The sequence below is a fragment of the Canis lupus genome, chromosome 31, assembly GCF_003254725.2.
Source record: "Canis lupus dingo isolate Sandy chromosome 31, ASM325472v2, whole genome shotgun sequence".
Taxonomy (NCBI): Eukaryota; Metazoa; Chordata; class Mammalia; order Carnivora; family Canidae; genus Canis; species Canis lupus.
Window position 1 is genome coordinate 699816 of NC_064273.1, and position 23105 is coordinate 722920.

A 23105-nucleotide genomic window follows, 5' to 3' on the forward strand; every position below is an offset into this window, starting at 1 on the left:
ATTCATTTTTGCTTCAGAAGAAAAATATTCTTTTATTTTATCCAGATACTTATCATTTCCAGTGCTGTTCACTTCTTCAAAAATATTTCCCTTCAGCCTGAAAACATCCTTTAGCATTCCTTATAGTACAGGTTTGCTGACAACAAATCCTTTTATCTAAACTTTTCTTTTTTACTTTTGTACTCAGAGGATGTTTTCACTGAAAATAGAACTTGTGAGTTAAATGTTGTTTATTATTGTTTTTCTTTTTTAATATCAGCTCTTAAATAATCCCTCTCTGTCCCCTAATTCCTGGCCTCTAGATTTCAATAAGAAAGCTAGAGTATTTCAATCACTGTTTCCTTATATGTAATATGTTTACTCTGGTTACTTTCAAGATTTTCTCTTTATCTTTGGCTTTCAGGAGTTCAAATATGTTGTTCCTAGGCATGATTTTCCTTGCATTTATATTTCCTGAAGTCTACTGTGCTTTGAGGATTTCTAAATCTATAACTTGACGAATTCAGTCTGAGATTTAAAGAGAGAACAGCTGGAATGCAACAGTGAGAAGAGTTCGCTTCTATCAAGGTAGGAAGACGAAAAAAAAAAAGTTATAAAAAAGCATCCAAGGGGGAGGGGCCCCATGAGCAGCCGGGCTAAGGCCGACCGTCGAGTGCCCCGAGGACAAGAAAGCCCAGGCCCGGAGAAGCAGGAGCTTCACCAATCCTCCCAAATGGAAAGGCGCTTGCACGGACCTCGGGCAGGATCCCAGGAGGGGTAGGGATGCCCTCAGGCTCCCAGGGGCACTAACAGAGAAACTGCGCCCTGGGGAAAGAGCACCACACACCGCGGGTCTAGCGCCCGAAAGGGCTGGAGCCCCCGGATCTCCAGCGGCGGCTCCAACAGCGGCTCCACACGGAGGGGGCTGCGCGGCCCCAGGAGCCCAATTCCAGCAACGCAGGCCCCGGAGCCCAGGGCACTGGGGGACACAGCCCAAGATCCTGCGCTCCCCCCGAGACAGGCAGAAGCCGGGAGGACACAGGACAGCAAGGACGCTCCTGCCACCGGTCGGCTGAGCTATGCAGATTGGTGCTTTCTGCCGCTGGAGCATCCAGCCCCTGGGGACTGGGAGCTGCGGTAGTTACTGCGGGAGCTGACACCAGGGCTGGAGAGCTGGCCGCCACCACTGTTGTTGTTCCTCCTGGTGTCACCTTGTACCTGGGACTGAGCAGGGGCCTCACAGGATAAACAGCTCCCACTGAGCCGTGCACCTGGCAGGGGGCTGGGCAGCTTCTCCAGGGGCACACACCTGAGAATCAGAAGGCCCCTCCCCCAGAAGACCACCTAGAAGGACAGGAGAAGAGCAAGTTCTTGACCAAGCAGCACTAGAAAGTTCCAGGGGAAGTCGAGGGATTCACAGTATATAGACTCAGAGGATACTCCCCCTTGTTTCTTTTTTTTCTGTTTGTTTGGCCCCCACCCTTTTATTTCTTTTCTCTCTCTTTTTCTCCCTTTTCCAGTACAACTTGTTTTTGGCCACTCTGCACTGAGCAAAATGACTAGAAGGAAAAACTCACCACAAAAGAAAGAATCAGAAACAGTCCTCTCTCCCACAGAGTTACAAACTTTGGATTACAATTCAATGTCAGAACGCCAATTCAGAAGCACAATTATGAAGCTACTGGAGGCTCTAGAAAAAAGCATAAAGGATTCAAGAGACTTCATGACTGCATAATTTAGATCTAATCAGGCCAAAATTAAAAATCAATTAAATGAGATGCAATCCAAACGGGAGGTCCTAACGATGAGAGTTAACGAGGTAGAAGAATGAGTGAGCAACATAGATGACAAGTTGATGGCAAGGAAGGAAGCTGAGGAAAAAAGAGACAAACAATGAAAAAATCATGAGGATAGGTTAAGGGAAATAAATGACAACCTCAGAAGGAAAAATCTACGTTCAGTTGGGGTTCCTGAGGGTGCCGAAAGGGACAGAGGTCCATAGCTCCCTAACTTGGGGAGGGAAACAGGCATTCAGATCCAGGAGAATTCAGATCCAGGAGATAGAGAGTTCCCCCCCTAAAATCAATAAAAACCGTTCAACACCTGAATTTAATAGTGAAACTTGCAAATTCCAAAGATAAAGAGAAGATCCCTAAAGTAGCAAGAGACACGAGATCCCTAACATTTATGGGGAGAAGTATAATAATAACAACACACCTCTCCACAGAGACCTGGCAGGCCAGAAAGGGCTGGCAAGATATATTCAGGGTCCTAAATTAGAAGAATATGCAACCAAAAATACTTTATCCAGCAAGGCTGTCATTCAGAATAGAAAGAGAGATAAATAACTTCCACGATAGGCAGAAACTGAAAGAATATGTGACCACCAAACCAGCTCTGCAAGAAATATGAAGGAGGACTCTCAAAGAAAGAGGAAGCCTAAATAAATAATCCACAAGCACAGGGACTGAATAGGTATTATGATGACACTAAATTCGTATCTTTCAATAGTAACTCTGAACGTGAATGGGCTTAATGACCCCATCAAAAGGCGCAGGGTTTCAGACTGGATAAAAAAGCAAGACCCATCTATTTACTGTTTACATAGACTCATTGTATACATAAGGACACCTAAAGTCTGAAATAAAAGATTGGAGAACGATCTAACATTCAAATGGTCCACAAAAGAAAGCAGGGGTAGCCATCCTTATATCAGATAAGAAAGAATTAATAAGATAGATAAACCATTAGCCAGCCTTATGAAAAAGAAGAGTAAAAAGACTTAATAATAAAATCATGAATGAGAAAAGAGAGATCACCACAAATACCAAGGAAATCCAAACAATTTAAAAACTTATTAGGAGCAGCTATACACCAATAAATTAGGCAATCTAGAAGAAATGGACGCATTCCTGGAAAGCCACAAACTACCAAAACTGGAACAGGAAGAAATAGAAAACCTGAACAGGCCAATAATCAGGGAGGAAATTGAAGCCATTATCAAAAAACCTCCGAAGACACAAAAGTCCAGGATCAGATGGCTTCCTAGGGGTATTCTATCAAACGTTTAAGTAAGAAACCATACCTATTCTACTAAAGCTGTTCCAAAAGATAGAAAGGGATGGAGTACTTCCAAACTCATCCTATGAGGCCAGCATCACCTTAATTCCAAAACCAGACAAAGACCCCACCAAAAAGTAGAATTATAGACCAATATCCCTGATGAACATGGATGCAAAAATTCTCAACAAGATACTAGCCAGTAGGATCCAACAATACATTAAGAAGATTATTCACCATGACCAAGTGGGATTTATGCCTGGAATGCAAGGCTGGTTCCACACTCGTAAAGCAATCAATGTGATTGATCATATCAGCAAGAGAAGAAACAAGAGCCATCGAATCCTCTCAATAGATGCAGAGAAAGCATTTGAAAAATACAGCATCCATTCCTGATCAAAACTCTTCAGAGTGTAGGGATAGAGGGAACATTCCTCAGCATCTTAAAAGCCATCTACAAAAAGCCCACAGCAAATATTCTCAATGGGGAAGCACTGAGAGCCTCTCCTCTAAGATCAGGGACAAGTCAGGGATGTCCACTCTCACCACTGCTATTCAACATAGTACTAGAAGTCCTAGCCTCAGCAATCAGGTAACAAAAAGAAATCAAAGGCATTCAAATTGCAAAGAAGAAGTCAAACTCTCCCTCTTCGCCGATGACCTGATACTGTACATAGAAAACCTAAAAGACTCCACCCCAAGATTGCTGGAACTCGTACAGGAATTCGGCAGTGTGGCAGGATACAAAATCAATGCCCAGAAATCAGTGGCATTTCTATACACTCACAATGAGACTGAATAAAGAGAAATGAAGGAGTCAATCCCATTTACAATTGCACCCATATCATAGTATATGATACCTAGGAATAAACCTCACCAAAAAAGTAAAGGTTCTATACCCTAAAAACTAAAGAATACTTCTCAAAGAAATTGAGGAAGACACAAAGAGATGGAAAAATATTCCATCCTCATGGATTGGAAGAATTAATAGTGTGAAAATGTCGATGCTACCTAGGGCAATTTACACATTTAATGCAATCCCTATCAAATACCATGGACTTTCTTCAGAGAGTTGGAACAAATCATCTTAAGATTTGTGTGGAATCAGAAAAGACCCCGAATAGACAGGGGAATATTAAAAAAGAAAACCATAGCTGGGGGCATCACAATGCCATATTTCAGGTTGTACTACAAAGGTGTGGTCATCAGGACAGCGTGGTACTGGCACAAAAACAGACACATAGATCAATGGAACAGAATAGAGATTCCAGAAGTGGACCCTTAACTTTATGGGCAACTAATATTCGACAAAGCAGGAAAGACTATCCACTGGAAAAAAGACAGTGTCTTCAGTAAATGGTGGTGGGAAAATTAATTGGACATCCTCATGCAGAAGAATGCAGAAGAAACTAGACCATTCTCTGACACCATACACAAAGATAAACTCAAAATGGATGAAAGATCTAAATGTGAGACAAGATTCCATCAAAATCCTAGAGGAGAACACAGGCAACACCCTTTTTGAACTTGGCCACAGTAACTTCTTGCAAGATACATCCATGAAGGAAAGAGAAACAAAAGCAAAAATGAACTATTGGTACTTCATCCAGATAAGAAGCTTCTGCACAGCAAAAGAAACAGTCAACCAAACTAAAAGACAACCTACAGAATGGGAGAAGATATTTGCAAATGACCTATCAGATAAAGGGCTAGTATCCAAGATCTACAAAGAACTTATTAAACTCAACAGCCAAGAAACAAACAATCCAATCATGAAATGGGCAAAAGACATGAACAGAAATCTCACAGAGGAAGACATAGACATGGCCAACAAGCACATGGGAAAATTCTCTGCATCACTTGCCATCAGGGAAATACAAATCAAAACCACAATGAGATACCACCTCACACCTGTGAGAATGGGGAAAATTAATGAGACAGGAAACAACAAATGTTGGAGAGGATGTGGAGAAAGGGGAACCGTCTTGCACTTTTGGTGGGAATGTGAACTGGTGCAGCCACTCTGGAGAACTGTGTGGAGGTTCTTCAAAGAGTTAAAAATAGATCTGTCCTATGACCCAGTAATTGCACTGCTGGAGATTTACCCTAGAGATACAGATGCAGTGAAACGCCGGGACACCTCCACCCCAATGTTTAGGGCAGCAATGTCCGCAATAGCGAAACTGTGGAAGGAGCCTCTGTGTCCATTGAAATATGAATAGATAAAGAAGATGTGGTGTATGTATACGATGGAATATTACTCAGCCATTAGAAACAAGAAACTCGCACCATTTGCTTCGACTTGGAGGGACCTGGAGGGTATTATGCTGAGTTAAATAAGTCAATCGGAAAAGGACTCATTCATTTGGGGAATATAAAAATTAGTGAAAGGGAATAAAGGGAAGGAGAGAAAATGAGTGAAAATATCAGTGAGGGTGACAAAACATGGGAGACACCTAACACTGGGAAATGAACAAGGGATAGTGGAAAGGGAAGCTGTCGGGGGTTTGGGGTGACTGGGTGATGGGCACTGAGGGGGGCACTTGACGGGATGAGCACTGGGTGTTTTGCTATATGTTGGCAAATTGAACTCCAATAAAAAATAAAAATAAATAAATAAAATAAATAAATCTGTGTCTTTAGGGAGAATATCAGTCATAATTTTGTCATATAATTTTTCTACTTCACTCTCTTCTGGGACTCTAATTGCACATTAATTTACTATTTTAATTGTTTTTTTCTCCTCAGGTTCTTGAAAATTTAGTGTTTTTCTATTTTTCCCCCTCTTTCTTTATACTGGATATGATTTACCATCTATTTTTGAAGCTTACATTATTTTTTGTCATCTCAATTATTCTATTAGGGACTTCCATTGAATTTTTAACTTTTGACATTATTTTTCAAATCTAAAATTTCTATTTGGATTTTAAAAACATTTTCCATATTTCCACTGAGATTTTCTATCTTGGTTTTCAATATGAGTATATTTTCCTTTGTTGTATTAAATATAGTTATAATAGCTTCTTAGATCTCCTTTTCTGATAATTTTCCCTTTTGATACATCTTAGAACTGGCTTCTGTTGATTGTTTATTTCTTGTGAGTGGGTCACTTTTCTTGGCTGCTTGTATAACTGTGGCCAGCTCTTGGACCAAATCTACAATAATGGGGAATTCAAACCATTATGGAAACTTTCACATTTTAGCTTTCCTACTGGGGTCTACATGCCTTCTTTCATACTCCAGAGCTTTCAGGTTAATTTTGTTGTTAGTTTTGTTATTGTTTTCTTTTGTCCAGGGTTTAGAGTTGTTATATGCAGGAGTGTGAATCTTTAAAGAACCTTCCTCTTATACAGTTATTGAAGCAAAAATCTTGTATGTGAACACCACTATTTGAGTATAATTGTGTTTATGTTAGCACTTTTGCAACTTAGAGTGAAGGTATATTTAAGTGGCTTTTGATTAAAGTTTTATATGAAAATAGGTTGCAGAATACACATTTGTTTTGAATGAAGTGATTTTATGATTAAGATTGCAAATCTATTAATATTTCTTGAAATATGACAGAAATCATTTAAAACACAGATGTAATCAAGTTATTTTTATTAGGAATTAACCCTCAGATTGTATTCACATCTTCATCTTCTAGTTATATGAAAAATATTTTTAAATGTAAAATTTTGTATATATTTTAAATATAAGGGAATATATTAGAATCACTGGAAAGGAAATTCCTAAAGTTCTGTATATATTAAAATTATGGATAGATAACAAAAATATTGTCATTAAAATGTATGTGTTATTAATAGTGTGAGAAATAAGGCAGGCTGATGTTTTAAGTATGGAGATTAAATAAACCTTGCTTATCTAACTAAATTTTACTTACACATAAATATATTGGCTAAGCTTTATAAAAATTGAATAATTCATTTTATGGAAATTTTGGCAATACTTTACATTAGAAGAAAATCATGAGAAATGTTTCTTTTACTGAAATTTTAAGAATCTTGGGAAATTGGCATCTTTTTCTTTAATGAATGAATGATTCTACATATGCTGGAATGTTGTTATGACACTGTTACAGAAAAACCTAATTAAATATAGCATCCATGGAGGAGTGTGTGTGTGTGTTTGTGTGTGTGTCTGTATTGTCTATGTGTTGGGGGCCATGATTGGCTAATGAACTATTAGCTTGTCACGAAATAAAATAATTTCACTGGTAAGGCAACTCTGAAGTTATGGAGGGTTATGGGTTAATACTCAGTGAAATAACAGAACATTAATGATATTTTATACATTGGTGTTAAGAATTATGTTGTATAAATAAAAATAGGTATTGAAATATGATTAAAAATAACACAAGGTGAATCTTTTAATTGAAAATTTGAGAAAAGGTTTACTGTGGTAAATGATTTTAACTCTGATAAACAATAAAAGATATGCAGTACATTCCCACTTAGACTGCAGATAATGTCACCATACTTCTAAATTTAAAAAAAAGGAACAACTTTGTTGAAGTCTATAGGTAACCAAGAACAGATTCATAGCATATTTGATTTCCAAAGATTCTATATGATTACTGCATACATACTTAAGAAACACAAATCCAAATTCGTTTCCCACTCTCTACTTAAAAATATTTATATATCTATATTCATGTAACATTTGGGGGGGTGTTAATTACATTTTTTTAAACTGAAAGATGAAAAGAATAACAGACTTCCTACTGTGTTTCATAGCTTTAACAAACTGGATGTTGCTTTTCTCAACTACAATATGACACTTATACAATAGATTTTTAATAAAATTCAAGTTCAAGCAAAGACTTAGGGAAAGATATATACAACTATCAATAAATAATTTTATATAATGTCTAGAAAGAGCCTACAAATATTTTCCTCATTTTTATTTTTCTCTGTATCCTCATTAGAAAAAAATCTGTGTGTATATTCATATGTGTGTGTGTATGTAATGACCAAGACCAATACAAAACAGTAGATCTGAGAGCAAAATGCCTCATTTTTACTCAGTGATACAATGTGCAAGCTTAAAAAGATACTGTCTCTGCCTCATCCTATACTTCTAAGTGAAGCAAAAGTATGAGCAATAGAAAATCTGATCCTGATGAGGAAGGCAAAATCCTCTTTTGTTATATCCCTGTCCTATGGGGAATCATTTTTGTTAACATTTCTGATTCAATTATTCCTTGAGAAAGAAATTGGGGAAACCATAAAATTCATTTTACTTGAGGTCTGGAAAGAGGTGGAAATTTGGAAGTATAATAGGAAGGAAGGAAGTTTGCTTATTTATCTCCCCTTTTCCTTATCCTTACCTTAGATAAAGACTGCTACATTTTGGTTGGTTTATATTTCTAGGTAAGGCTGTTAAACACTTGAGCCCACTCTCCATAAGCAATACAGTATAGTGGCAGCTGGGAGCTTGAACTTTAGAGTCAGACATAGAATGATGCTCTGCTCATACTAGGTAGAGCTTTGGACAGGTTAAATTCTCTAAACCTTAGGTTCCTTATTGGTAAAATGAGAATAATAATAGTGTCTTCCTCATGTTTGTTGTCAGAATGATAAGACATAAGGCAATCATGCATTTATGGTGACTGGCACATTGCAATAACTTAATATTGTTTTATATTATTAATTTATAATAATTTTATATCAATATTTTACATTAAAATTAACATTCTTTTTTTTAAAGATTTTATTTATTCATGAGAGACACACAGAGACACACAGAGAGAGGCAGAGACAAAGGCAGAGGGAGAAGCAAGCTCCATGCAGGGAGCCCAGTGTGGGACTGGATCCTGGGTCTCCAGGATCACACCCTGCACTGAAGGCTGTGCTAAACCGCTGAGCCACCAGGGCTGCCCAAAATTAATACTTTCTTAAATAATTTGCCACATAATTTAAAAATCTTTTATCTATCTTTTTGGAATGGTTTTCTAGTGCCATGCATCAGTGGACACCCAATAAATATTTAGTGAATTGGAAAGAAAAGGGAAGGAGTGAGAAAATTCATTATCTACTCTGGACAGGCACTAGGCTAAATAAGTCAGGCACATTAGCTCATTCAGTCCTTATAATATACTATGTAGTCACATTATCCTATTTACTTTTATTACAAAGAAGAAAAACATGTTGCAGAGAGAATATAGTTTGGCTAATGTCTTAGAATTTGTAAAGGGCAAAACTATGGTTACTTTCCAGAGATTTTAATTCATTGCAGATGTTTTATTCTTTCTACTTTATCAGTTTTTCTATTTCAACTGAAATCAATGGACTGACCCCCCCCAAAAAATGATGTTTTCTCATTTACTTTTTAGACATTATATTTAATATTCCTAGGCCTAAAATTACTTTTTGAAAGTTTGATTTTTTTTATTATGATAAAAAACATAAAATTTTTCTCCTTAACCATTTTAACTGCGCTCCGCAGTAGTGTTAACTATATGTGTATTGTTTTGCAACAGATCTCTAGAACTTTTTCACCTTGCAAAACGGAAAGTCTATAGCCATTGAACAACAACTCTACTTTCCTCCTAACCTCAGCTTCTGGCAACCATCATTCTACTTCATGTTTCTGAGTCTTACTAATTCAAGATACATCATGTAATTGGAATCACACAGTGGTTTTTTTTGTGATTATCTTATTTCACTTAGTATACTGTCCTTATCATTCATACATGTTGTAGCTATGACAGGATTTCCTTTTTTTAAAAGGTTGAATAATATTCCATATATATTATATTATATAATATATAATATATATAATATTATATATATAATATATATTATAATATATAATATTATATAATATATAATATATATAATATAATATATATATATCACATTTTCTTTATCCATCAATCCACCCATGACATGTATGTAGATTGTTTCCAGCTCTTGGCTATTATAAATAATGCTGCAATGAACATGGAAATGCAAATATCTCAAGATCCTGTTTTAAAATTTTTTGAATGAATACTGAGAAGTGAGATTGTGGGATCATATGGCAGTTCTATTTATAATTTTCAGAGGAATCTTCATACCTCTTTCCATAGCAGCTACACCATTCACATTCCCATCATCAGTATACAAGAGTTCCATTATCTCCGCATCTTCATCAATATGATATTTATTTTTTATTTCATAAAATACCTAATGATTAGTGATATTGGGCATCTTTCCACATACTTATTGGCCATGTGTATAAGTTCTTTAAGAAAATGTCTATTTAAGGGGTGTCTGGGTGGCTCAGTCAGTCCAGCACCCATCTCTTGATCTCAGGGTCTCAAGTTTAAGCCCCACAATGGTGTGAGTTTACTTAAAAAAAAAGAAAAGAAAATGCCTATTTAAATCCTTTACTCATTTTTATATCAAGTTTTTTTCTTTTTTCTTTTAAAGATTTTATTTATTTATTCATGAGACACACACACACACAGAGGGGAGAGAGAGAGAGAGAGAGAGAGAGAGGGAGAGAAAGAGGGAAAAGCAGGCTCCATGCAGGGAGCCTGATGCGGGACTTGATCCCTGGTCTCCAGGATCACACCCTGGGCCAAAGGCAAGCACTAAACCACTGAATAACCCAGGGATCCCCTCAAGTTTTTTTTCTTTGTTTTATTTTGTTGTTGCTGTTGAGTTGTAGGAATTCCTTATATGTGTTGACTATCAACCCCCTGTCAAATATATAGTTTGCAAAATATTTTTTTCCATTCCATAGATTGCCTTTTCAATTGTTGAAAAGAGGTGTTGATTGCTTCTTTTGCTTGTAATAGAACTTTTAAAGTTTTACATCGTCCCATTTGCTTAGTCTTTTGTTTTTACTACTTGTGCCATTGTCACATCCAAGAAATCATTGTCAAATCCAACATCATGAAGTTTTCATCTATATCATCTCCTAATAAATAGAGTTTAGGTCTTATAGGTAGGTCTTTAATTCATTTTAATTTTTGTATAGGGTGTAAAGTCTAACTTTACTTTTTTCCACATTTGGAATATCCAGTTTTCCCAATGCATCTGTTGAAGTGATTATCCCTTCCCCATTATGCAGTCTTGCACTCTAGTGAAAGGTCATTTGTCCATGTAGGTGAAGGTTTACTTTTGAGCTCTCTATTCTGTTCCATTGGTCTCTATGTCTGTCTTTATGCCAGTATCATATTGTTTTGATTACTGTACTTTGTAAAACTTTTTTAAATCAGGAAGTGTGAGAACTCCAGCTTTGTTTTTCTTTCTCAAGATTGTTTTGGCTGGCAGTGGCTGGGTGGTTCCATCAGTTAAGTCTCTGCCTTCAGCTCAGATCATAATCCCAAGGTCCTGGGATCAAACCCTGCATCAGTCTCCCTGCTTAGTGAGGAGTCTGATTCTCCTCCCTCTGACCCTCCCCTCAACTCATGTGCTTGATCTTTCTCTCTCTCTCTCTCTCTCTCTCGTTCCCTCTCTCAGGTAAATAAATAAAAAAAAATTTAAAGATTGTTTTGGCTGTTCAAGGCTCTTAAAATTCTACATAAATTTTAAGATTGTTCTATTTATGAAAGAAATTGCCACTGGGATTTTGATAAGAATTGCACCAAATCTTTGCTTTGGGTAGTATGGACATTTTAACAATGTTAAGTCTTCCAATCCATGCATGAACATGGATATTTTTACATTTATTGTGTCTTCCATTTCTTTCAACATTTGGTAATTTTCAGTGTTCAAGTCTTTAATTTCCTAAGGTAAGTTTATTCCTAAATATTTTATTCTTTTTAATGCTACTGGAAATTACATTGTTTTCTTAATTTTCAGACTATTGATTATTAGTATATAGAAAGCCAATTGTGTGTGTGTGTGTATGTTGACTGTGTCCTGGAACTTTTTGGAATTTGCTTAGTTTTTGGTGGAATCTTTTTCCACAAAGGGTTTTCCACAAAAGGATTATGTCATCTGCGAACAAAGATAATTTTACTTTTTTCTGATTTGGATGTCTTTTATTTCTTTTTCTTACCTAATTCCTCAGGCTACATTTTCTCATACTATATGAAATAGAGTGGCAGAGTGGACATCTTTGCCTTGTTTCTGATCTTAAAGGAAAACCTTTCAGATTTTCACTGTTGAGTGTGATATCTATGGGCTTTTCATATGTGGCCTCTATTATACTGAGGTAATTTCCTTCATTTCCTAGTTTGTTGCCTGTTTTTATTATTGCAATGAAAGAGTGTTGAATTAGTAAAATATTTTTTCTGCATTAGTTCAGATGATCATGTGGTTTCATCATTCTGTTAATCTGGTGTATTATACTGATTGATTTTCATATTTTGAAACATCCTTGCATTCCAAAAATAAATTCTACTTGGTTATGGTGTTTTAATCCTTTTAATGTGATGTTGAATTCAATTTGATTTTTTTGACAACTTTTACACCAATATTCACCAGTAATATTGGTCTGTAGTTTTTTAATATTATCTTTGGTTTTCTTTTTTGTTTTTTCTTAGTTTGCTTAGGTAAGGGTCTATAAATTTTGCTAATCTTTTCAGGAAATCAGGTTTGAGTTTGTTGACTTTTTTCTATTCTTTTCTATTCTTTAGTTCATTTATTTCTGCTTGAATATTATTTCCTCCCTTATGCTAACTTGGGCTTAGTTTGTTTTTCTTTTTTTAATTCCTGGAAATATAAAATTGGGTTCTTAGTTTGGGATCTTTCTCCTTTTCTAGTTACATGTTTATCACTACTAACTTGCCTATTAGTACCACGTTTGCAACAACCTATGTTTTAGTATATTGGGTTTTTAATTTTGTTTCAATATGTTTTAAAATTTTCCTATGGTTTCTTCTTTGATCCATTAGTTGTTCAAGAGTGTGTTCTTTAATTTCCACTTTGTGAATTTTGCTTTTTCCTTCTGCTGTTGATTTCTAGTTTCATTCCATTGTGGTTGGAAAAGATACTTGATTTAATCTTAATATTAAATTCTTTAAGATTTGTTTTGTGGCCTAACATATGATCTATCCTGGAGAATGTTCCATGTATGCTTGAAACTAATCTGTACTCTGCAACTATGGATGGAATGGTCTGTATACGTCTGTTAGGTCCATTTGGTCTATAGTGTTGTTCAAGTTCTCTGTGTTCTTATTGCTTTTATCTGGATGATCCATCCATTATTGAAAATGGGGTTTTGAAGTCTTCTGCTATTAATGTATTGCTTTCTATTTCTTCTCTCAATTCTGTCAATGTTTGTTTCATACATTTGAATGCTCTAGTGTTAGGTGAAAACTCTACTCTTTTGCATCCTCCCTATAATATGTCATTAATGTCACAAATTAGATATTTTTACATTTTGTATCCATTAATCTAATAATATAGCTGCAATTATTTTAATGCTTTTATCTTTTCAATTCTATGCTACAATTAAGGTGAATTATGGTTTACTATTACAATGTTATAGGATTCGGTTTTTGTCTATATATATTTACCTTTGCCAGAGAGCCTTGTATTTTTACATGCTTTCATGTTGCTGCCTAGCATCTTTTCTTTTTAAGAGTTTATTTATTTATTCATGACACACACACACACACACAGGGAGGCAGAGACAGGCCGACAGAGAAGCAGGCTTCATGTAGGGAGCCTGATGTGGGGACTCGATCCCGGGTCTCCAGAATCAGGCCCCGACTGAAGGTGGCGCTAAACCGCTGAGCCCGCGGGGCTGCTTTGTCTAGCATCCTTTCATTTGAATTCAATCATTCCTTTTAACATTTCTTGTAAGACAAGTGTAATAATGAACTCAGCCTTTGTTTATCTGTAAAAGTCTTTATTTCTCCCTCATTTTGGACAATAGTTTGCTGGATATACCTGTATGAATTATTTATCCTGATTTTGTAATAGTTTAAAAAGGCAAGACATACGTATAGGGTTCAGATGATGGATTAGAATGTTTGTTGCAAGTAAATGTACACTGATATTTAATGCAACAATGCTAATTCCATAGAGAATGCTAGATCTTTAAATGCACTTAATTGAAGTCTGTACTCTATAGAGTAGAAAGTACTACTAATAAATAAAATCTTTGTATTTTTAGACAAAGGTTTAAAACCAGATGGACGTTTTTCTATAATTCTCTGATAAGGCAATCTATTTTGGAGTTCAATTTTATCTACTCCTTATATAAATTATTTTCCCTGATGCTTTGAGATACGTTAACCGCTTTATAACAAGACAGGTAAGAAAACAAAATATAATCATAAGCATCAAAATCAGTAAAAGAAAAAAAAATATTTTAAGAAAGCCTGCTACCAACATTTGTGTTGCACTGACTCTTATCGAAATATATCTTCATGAGCCATCTGTTTCTTTTCCCTTTTCTAAGCAGATCTTTTCACAAGTGTTACTTATCCACCACAGTAAAAGAAAATCACATACTAACCTAAATCTCAACAAGAAAAGAAAGACTATAGAATTAACTTAATTAGTTCTTCATAATTGTTTATAAATTTATTAAATGTTAATCTGAGCAAAACTCATTTACTTTATTACAAAAAAAGAAAAAGAGCTAGAAGAAACAATGAGATCCAACAAATGCGAGAAACCTCCAAGCTAAAAACCACTGTGCAACAAAATCATCTTCTAAAGTGTCAGAAATTGTACACATCTTATTTGATGAAATGATGTGGCCAGTTAACCCTGTAAGATGAGAGGAGAGCAAACTGTAGCAGTGCTATATGGAACACCAGAGAGGAAAATACTAAAAGGAAACATAACTAATGAAAGTTTAAAAAAGAAACCAAATCATAAACCATAGCAAAACATCTATATTTACTTTGACTTGTCATTTATCTTGTTAGTCTGACAGAGACAATATTTAGATGTAAGTCTTTAAATAATGATTTATTTATTTATTTTAAAAAGATTTTATTTATTCATTCACAGGAGACACAGAGAGAGTGGTAGACACAGGCAGCGGGAGAAGCAGGCTCTCCGCAGGCAGCCTGATTTGGGACTTTATCCCAGGACCCCAGGATCACAACCCGAGCCAAAGGCACGCTCAACCACTGAGTCATCCAGGCACCCGTAATTGAGGCTATGAAGTCAAATCCAGATGTGGAAAAGTTTTCTAATGAAATTATATTGCAAAGTCCTTATTATTTGGATAAAGAGGTACCATTTTAAATTTCAACCAGACTGCATTTTCTCTAGTGAGTAAAATGAGAACAGCTATGGTAATGTGAATGAAATGGAATTTGATATTTTTTAAGCAAAGAAACTCCAAGTTGTATTAAAGGAATTAACAGATTTTTCACTGCATCATACATGTTCAACTCTTATAATGAGAAATGCATAGTCCATGGAACATAAGTAAATTGGTTTGTTGGAGGTGACTCAAAGATATAGGATATAACTCATCTTTCTGGAAAATCTATTTTACTTAGAGACTGAATAAAAGTTAAAAAAATTTCCCCTTAAAGATTTTATTCAATGTTAGAGCAAATAAAATATGTGTTTCATTTTCCCCTCCCATTTTAACTGTTGTGAAGATTTCTGTGTGGGTGTATGAAAAAACAGAGAACATGAGGGAAAGAAGGAGGAAGATAGAAAGTTTTAATGTGCAGTGAGAGATTTAAAAATTTGATACCTCTCTCTGTTTCCTAAGAACTTGCTGTTTTACTACCACATTCTCATCAGAGGGGAAAATGATAAAGTATTTTAAGCCAGCATCACTGGCCCACAGAAAAAGTGCTGCCACAGGTTGAAATGAGCTCAAACAAAGATATTTCCTTTTGTGGTATGAAAGATTCCATGGCCTAGTGTTTAGAAAAATATTTTTTGACATATTACAAGCTAGTACTGAGTTGTTTTTGTTGTATTCTATATCAAAACACTTCTTATAAAGTAGTTAATTTCTTCCAACAATCATATTGTATCAACATTTTGTCTTTATACATGCATGCCCCTGAAATAATCCCAACCCAAACAATTTCCCTTTCTTGTGGAAATCACTGGCCTAAGAAATTCTGGTGAATAACTGTAAGGAATCAAATCCCCGTATTTTAGGAAATAACATTAGAAGCTTTTTTTTGTTTTTGTTTCTTTTTATAAGTAGAAAAAAATCTTATGTACAAGAAACAAAATAGTAGAAAGCTTAGTGAAACCAACAAATATCCTGTTTTTTTGAGGTGTCCCTTTAGGTCAATTTCTAAATTCCCTTATAATGTGAAGGTTATAGCATAGGCTAAAATCTGGTGGTGCCCTGTAGTATAGATGAGGCCGTGTTTTAATATGTTCAAAGGACATTCTGAAGCAACTGGCTGTTTTTTATTCGAAGTATTTATGATTTTGCTTATGGGTGCATTATAAACAAAATTAATTGCCATCACTAGTCTCTTTCCAGCAAGACTCTGAATCTAAAGTCATGTTCTGACTACCAGCTTTAAATCTCTATCCAACTACATACATATTCAGATACTACCTCAGATTGAACATATATTGATAACACCTCAGTACACAATATTTGCTTTTGCATTTGAGGCTCTTATTTTGAATATTCTAGGTAGAAGCAGTGGACAGTCAATTGAAGTTCTTTTAGAACACTGGAGTATTGACTTATTGAAGTTATTTTTATAAATTGTTTAGTCCTCATTTTATTGAGAAATTGCCTGGTCATTAGCAGTTTAAAAAATGAATATCAAAGCTTCTGGTATGGTAGAAGCTAACTTTCATACCAGCCTTTACACAGATAATAACTATATTTTATGTCTGAAGCAAAAAGAAATCCTACCTGAAGGTACTATATGGCACCTCAAAGTAGGCAGACACTGGGGAGAAATCAACACTTGGTAGAGTGGAGTTACATAGAGTGGGCTTCCCATGTATATGACTTTTCAACTGCAAGCACAGGTCTTCATCATGTAGGGTAGTTAAAACTTCAATACAAAATCCACAATCTTATTGGCTTGAAGAACCTGAGGACAGAATTTGGGTCAACCATAATCACTGAGTTATGTAGGTGAGATTCCCAAAATGAGAGAACGTAAGAGGAGGAGCCCTGAATTTCATGTATCAACTCTAACCAGTTCTTCAGCTGCTCTGAATGACATATATATGTGGGATAGACTCGCACAGCTAAGGCTACGAAAATGAACTGACATTTGGATTGCTGCCATTGCAAGAAAGATAGTTTCAGGTATAAGCTGGCTATATATGGCAGGCCAAAAATAGCCTCCCAAAGATGTTCATGTCCTAATCCTTGGTCAATATGTTAAATTACGTATTAGTCAATATGCTAAATTATATGCCAAAGGAAATTAAGGTAGATGAGTAACACTGCTAGTCATTTTATGACCAACTGCTCCACCTAGATGCCCCAAACAAATTTTATTTCTTGGAAGATTTCCCAAGAACTTCTGCTCATGCCTCATTCCTGGTCACTTCCCCACCCCCTTCTAAAGTTAGATGTTGATTAGATTGAGAAAGAATTTCTCTATTCCCATTCAGATTACTTGGATACTCCCTCTTCTTGAAAATAAGGAACTTTGAATATTAACTATTCAAAACCCCAAAACAAAACAATGTATTGTAACTCAGTACATTGCAATGAGTTATGAAAGATCTTAGATTTTAAAAGATTTTTTTCCTAAGAATAAATTTCCAGAAGTGGAATTCTTCCATACAAGCTCTAGATACGTGATACTTACTGTCAAATAGAAGTACGGTAAATCTGTGCCAATTAACTCTCCTGTCAAAAGTATATGATGAAAGTGCCTCTTTCCAATCACCATTATTACTATTTACAAGTATCTGTTAATTTAAAAGCTTAAACCCCCCAAAAGTATTTCATTAATCTTTTAATTTATATTTCTTTTCAGTTTTTCCCTCCATTTTGGATTTAGATGTTTGTGTGTGTGTGTGTGTGTACTACATACTTTAAAAAGGAATTATATACTTGGGGCACCTGGGTGGTTCATTTGGTTAAGTATCCAACTCTTGATTTTGGCTCAGGTCATGATCTCAGGGTCGTGATCTCATTTTCCTGAGATAGAGCAATGCATCAGGCTCTGTGCTCAGCGGTGAGTCTGCTTGAGATTTTCTCTCTCCATCCCCCTTTGCCCCTCCCCCTTGTGTTCTCTCTCAAATAAATAAATTAATTTTCTCACTTACTGAGAAAAATGGACATTTCTGTATACAATTACCATGTGCTTATTTTACTTTTAATTGAGGCAAATTAACAGGGTAATTAGCCACAAAATAACATTTAACTGTTCACTAGAAAATTCCTGTAAGACTCCTATAAAATTGAACCCTAGTGTGAAAAACTTGGAATTTCTATCTCAAAAGTTAATATTCTCTTATGCAGTTAAATTATAATTACATTCTTATCCATGAAGAATTTGTATTTAACCGGGAAGATTTTCATTCAAACTTCATGCTCAACAGGAGCCTCCCACTCAAATGTAGAAAGACAGCATTCAGTGATGATAATAAAGTTGGAATAGTAATTAAAAAAAAGGGGGATCCTGACTATGTTACTATGTAGCTGATTGGTTTGGAAAAGTCATTTGACCTTTTATGAGCCTATTTTTCCCATTTATTAGATTATAAATTATAAAGTTGTCATTCTCTCTCACTTCTCCTGCTTTGTCTTTATTTCACCTTTATATAATTCACTGTGTGTTTATTTGATCATATTTACTGTCTATCTTTGCACCCCCCCCCACCCGCCCGGAATATCAAACCCCACAAGAGTGAGGTCTTTGAGTTACTGCCTATTCCTAGCACCTACAAGAGTGCAGACACACAGTGAGTGCTCCAATAAAAAATGTCAAAAGAACTGGCTGCCTGTTGTGTGCTAAATGCTAGGGATTTGATGATGACTAAAACCCATGCTTAGAATTTATAATCCAGTGGATGAATTTCTGAGTGAAAATGCCAAAATAATCTTTTCAGAGAAAAGAACATATTCTATCTCTAAAAAAGAAATTAGAACTTAAAAATGGGAAATATAATATGTAAAAAGTCCAAATTATCTGACAAGTATATTCACTTAAATCAGATAATAAGAACATGAGGAATGCATGGAAATAGATTTCCTTTTTCCTTTTCTTTTGTAAGTAGAACTTATGCCAGGCCTTGCCTTTGTTTGAGAAAGAAAGTCAGATAGTGAAGGGTTAGCAATAAGCTTATGTGATATCGATAAATGTATTGTGTTTGGTCACAGGATATGGTGTCAACATCAAACAGAACTATAAAGTACACTCAGGAGGAGCACTGTTCACATTTAATATTTTAGGATGAAAAATATAAAATATTCAAGAAATAACTTCATAAACATAATCCTGCTAAACATATCAATGAGTTGCATATGCAGGCTACCTCAAGAAGTTAAAATAATTTTGGCTTGTATTATTGATACCACTAACATAAACAGAAAGGTTTTACAAGTTATCTTCACTTTTGCTTTTATTAATGTTTTTATTTCTGAGGTTGTTCTTGAATGAATATAAATTATCACTACTTGCAGGAAACTTCTGGCATCATTCCAAGTACACAGGTGGAAATAACCACCTCAGGGGCTTCAATTATACAGGTCCACCTGAATAATGGAGTCTGCCAGCCATGCTTCAGAGTTAAAGGGTCATGAAAACTTGCCTGAACTTGGAAACCTTGATCATGACACTTAGGTTTACAAAGACCCAACTATAGCATCTATCCAGCATGTCCTTTCAATCCTGTAGTTGAATGTGTGCCTGTTGTGTGGTTCTTAGAGGAATATATCCCCTTTTAAAAATTACTTGACTATGGTCCCTGGTGGAGGGAAATATATTTCTTCCTTAGGCAGACATATCCTGATACACCACAGACTAAGTGCCACAAGTTTGTTTTATAAGGACTGAGAATTACAAAGTTTTTTGATTTGTAATCTGTAGAGATTCTAGCTTCTTGTTCTTCCAGAAAGAATTTGGGTACTGTTGGGTACAAAAATTTTAGAGCCATCGCATATGCAGTGATATTTCATTACAATTTCTCTGAGTTTAATAACATAGAAATTGCCATTATTTTAGAGCTTGTTTTCCAGGAAACTATTTTACTGATACAAAATCCTAAATATTTGAAATTTTGCTATAGCTCAAATGATGTTTTATAACCCATTTCAATGTATTGGGTCTCTTTATGAAAGCTATTGTTTTTTTGGATTATTGAATTGTTAATATTAAAATATTCTTTGACTTTCCAAAAGTGAGTATACAATGTAATCTTAGTGGTAATGAAGAGAATTTTTCATAATCTAATCAACTTTTAATTTTTAAAAGGAGAAAAATAAATGATTAGGAGTGAGGTATGAGCAGAAATTCTCGGGAAATCTTCAAAACATGAAATTTATTTCATTTTAGTTTTTTAGGTTATTGAGTTTCATAGAAGTCTAGAATTCCAAATAATATAGAAAAAAATGGATTTTCTTTAAACTAGTAGTTCCACTGAGTTCTTAACTCCACCTGTATTCTCATATATTTTCTATAACAATTAATGGGATAATGAATTAATATTTTAGTTCATCTCTGCCCTTTGAAAAAATGCAATTATAAGTGAAGAAGAGTTTTCATTGCCTATATTCAAAAGGATTCATTAGTAATAGGGATTTCAGAGACTAAGGCAAACATAGAGGAGTTTTTTTTTCTTTTTTTAGGAAGAAAGCTTCCAGACCCACTCAGATTATACATTGCAGCAGGTCACCCACTCTACTTAAGGCACGGTTTAGGTCCTTTCTAGAATTTCCTACTGAAGAGACCCTTGGGTTTTAAGTAGGTGGAGTCATCCTAATTTTGTTTCCTTTCCTTATATATTATTTCCATAATATGTGTGCATAGTTCAATTTTTTTTCATTTCAGTGCATCGAGTGCATCAATTTAAAATGCTTCAACTACAAAGTATGAAGGGTGTTCACAGGAATAAAAGGGAATAACCCAACTGACATACAGTAATTTGAATGGATCGCAAGACATTATGTTGAGTGAATAAAGCCAATCTTAAAATTTTACATACTACATGAGTCCATTTATATAAACTTTCAAAATGACAAAATTATAGAGATGGAAAACATACTCGTGGTGATCAGGAGCTAGGAGTTGTGGGAGAGTTGGGAGTAGCATGAGAGAAACTCCATGGTGTTGGAACAGTTCTGTATCCTGTTTGTGGTGGTAGTTACACAAATATACACATTCGATAAAATGGCAAAGAAATATGTAAGCGAATTTTATCAAAACTAGTTTCCTGATTTTGATAATGTATTTCAGTTTTGTAAAATATAACTACCAAGTTGACAGGGTACCTGGGACCCCTTTGTTCTATTTGGCAACTTCTTGTGACTCTATTAATTAAATAAAATTAATAAAAATTAATAAATATTTTATTTAAAAATAAAAATTTAAAGGCCATGGTTATTAGCAAATAATTAAGGTCTTTTTTTTTTTTTAGATTTAAAGATTTTCATTTATGTATTCATGAGAGACACACACACACACAGAGGCAGAGGGAGAAGCAGGCTCCATGTAGGGAACCTGATGTGGGACTCTATCCCAGGTCTCCAGGATCACGCCCTGGGCTGAAGGTGGCGCTAAACTGCTGAACCACCCGGGCTGCCCTAATTAAGGTCTTTTCATCACTTGAAACTTTTACCTATGAGTTTCATTTTTAAGATAGGTTTATAATACCCTATCAAATATTAGAGATATCAAATAAACCCAAATTTGAAGTCTTTTATAAAATAGTCTTTTGCATTCAATTACCTCCCCTGCATATTATATTTTAGTAACAAATTAAAAATTTCAAAATGTAAAAGCAAGAATTAGAACTCAATAAAATTGATTTTAATAAATGTGCCAGCCAAAATCATGTAGGAAGTCTCAGAGTAAGAAGGGAGAAAGGATTACAGTAGTTTTATTGATTTTTACTGGGTTTATATGCATCGACTTCTAAAAATTGCCTTTGTATCAATAAAAAGGGCTACAGTAATTTATAGTCTATATTAAATTCCCTATATAGATTGAGAATTTAAAATGATGAATGTGACATTACATTTTTTACAGAGTCATATAACAGAAACAGCATGGGTTTGGGACCAGGGAAACTGTGTTCAATTTCTAGCTGTATGATTTGCTAGCATGGTGATTTCATTGGTTACAATAAAAAAGAGATAGGGAAAAAGTCACTTCAAAGTGGATTGAGTGGTAAATGGAGAAAAAAAGGGAATGGAATCAGAGGGATAGTTAAATTCTGTGTGTGTGCAGGGAGCGGGGGGTGGAGAGGTGAAAAGGATTCAAGAATAAGTGAGTAGTCAATCTAACAAGCCAGCATCTGATGAGTTCAAACAGTGTGAAGATCACAGCAGCTGATGCTCTGAGGCAGATGCCTGGCCATGGCAATTGTGATAAAAGCAGTTTGAGTTTAATGGTAGTAATAGATGAGGAATAAATAAAAGATGAAAAAGTGGAAAATAGCACACGAAATCAGTCTTAGGATTACAGATGCCAAGGAAAGAGAGGGATGGGCAATAGTTAGAAACAAATAAACCAGGAACACAGAGGGAAAGCTTATGCACAAAAGAGAAAAGATCATGGAGAGAGATCAAAGATAAAGAGACGGGGGATAGTTACTGGATTGAAGTCTCTAAAGTGGTTGGAAGGTATGGAATTTAGAATAAAGGGAAAATCTTTATCCTGGCTCTTAAATGGTCATTCTTCCATTGAGAGGAGATAGAAAATTATAGCTTTGGTGTTTTGATTGTAGTGGCTTCCTTCAACCCCAGCTAACTCAGCCCTTAACATCTCTCTTCCCTAATGGGTCTGTTCCTATCAGGAATTATTATATTATTAAGATTCCTTTGGAGTCAGCCTTTTTGGAGGCTTAATTCTGGTTTCTTTCCAGAATCTCAAAATAAATACCTTTGCTTTCTGAAAGAAATTGATCAACAATCAATCACAGTTAGTATTTCCAGATAGTATTCTCACAGATAAAATAAATTCTAGAAAAATATCAAGTAAATAGAAATATAACAAACTGATTTTTGATAAAATATTCTTCAATTATAAAAACATTTTA

The 23105-nt window shown here is 35.1% G+C and overlaps 1 protein-coding gene across 22 annotated transcripts in view; it reads right to left on the reverse strand.

Moving 5' to 3' along the window:
- The window catches only part of HTR1F (5-hydroxytryptamine receptor 1F), a 156509-nt gene that overhangs the window by 83837 nt on the left and 49567 nt on the right, over nucleotides 1–23105 (reverse strand). For 8 of the 22 annotated variants that reach the window (XM_035709319.2, XM_035709315.2, XM_035709317.2 and 5 more), the window contains one exon: nucleotides 16792–16975. The exons of 13 other annotated variants lie outside the window; for them this stretch is intronic. The gene's annotated coding sequence lies outside the window, so the exon portion shown is untranslated. Of the gene's footprint in view, nucleotides 1–1556; nucleotides 1670–16791; nucleotides 16976–23105 lie in introns of all 22 variants that reach the window. One more of the 22 variants, XM_049104623.1, reaches the window with a different exon arrangement.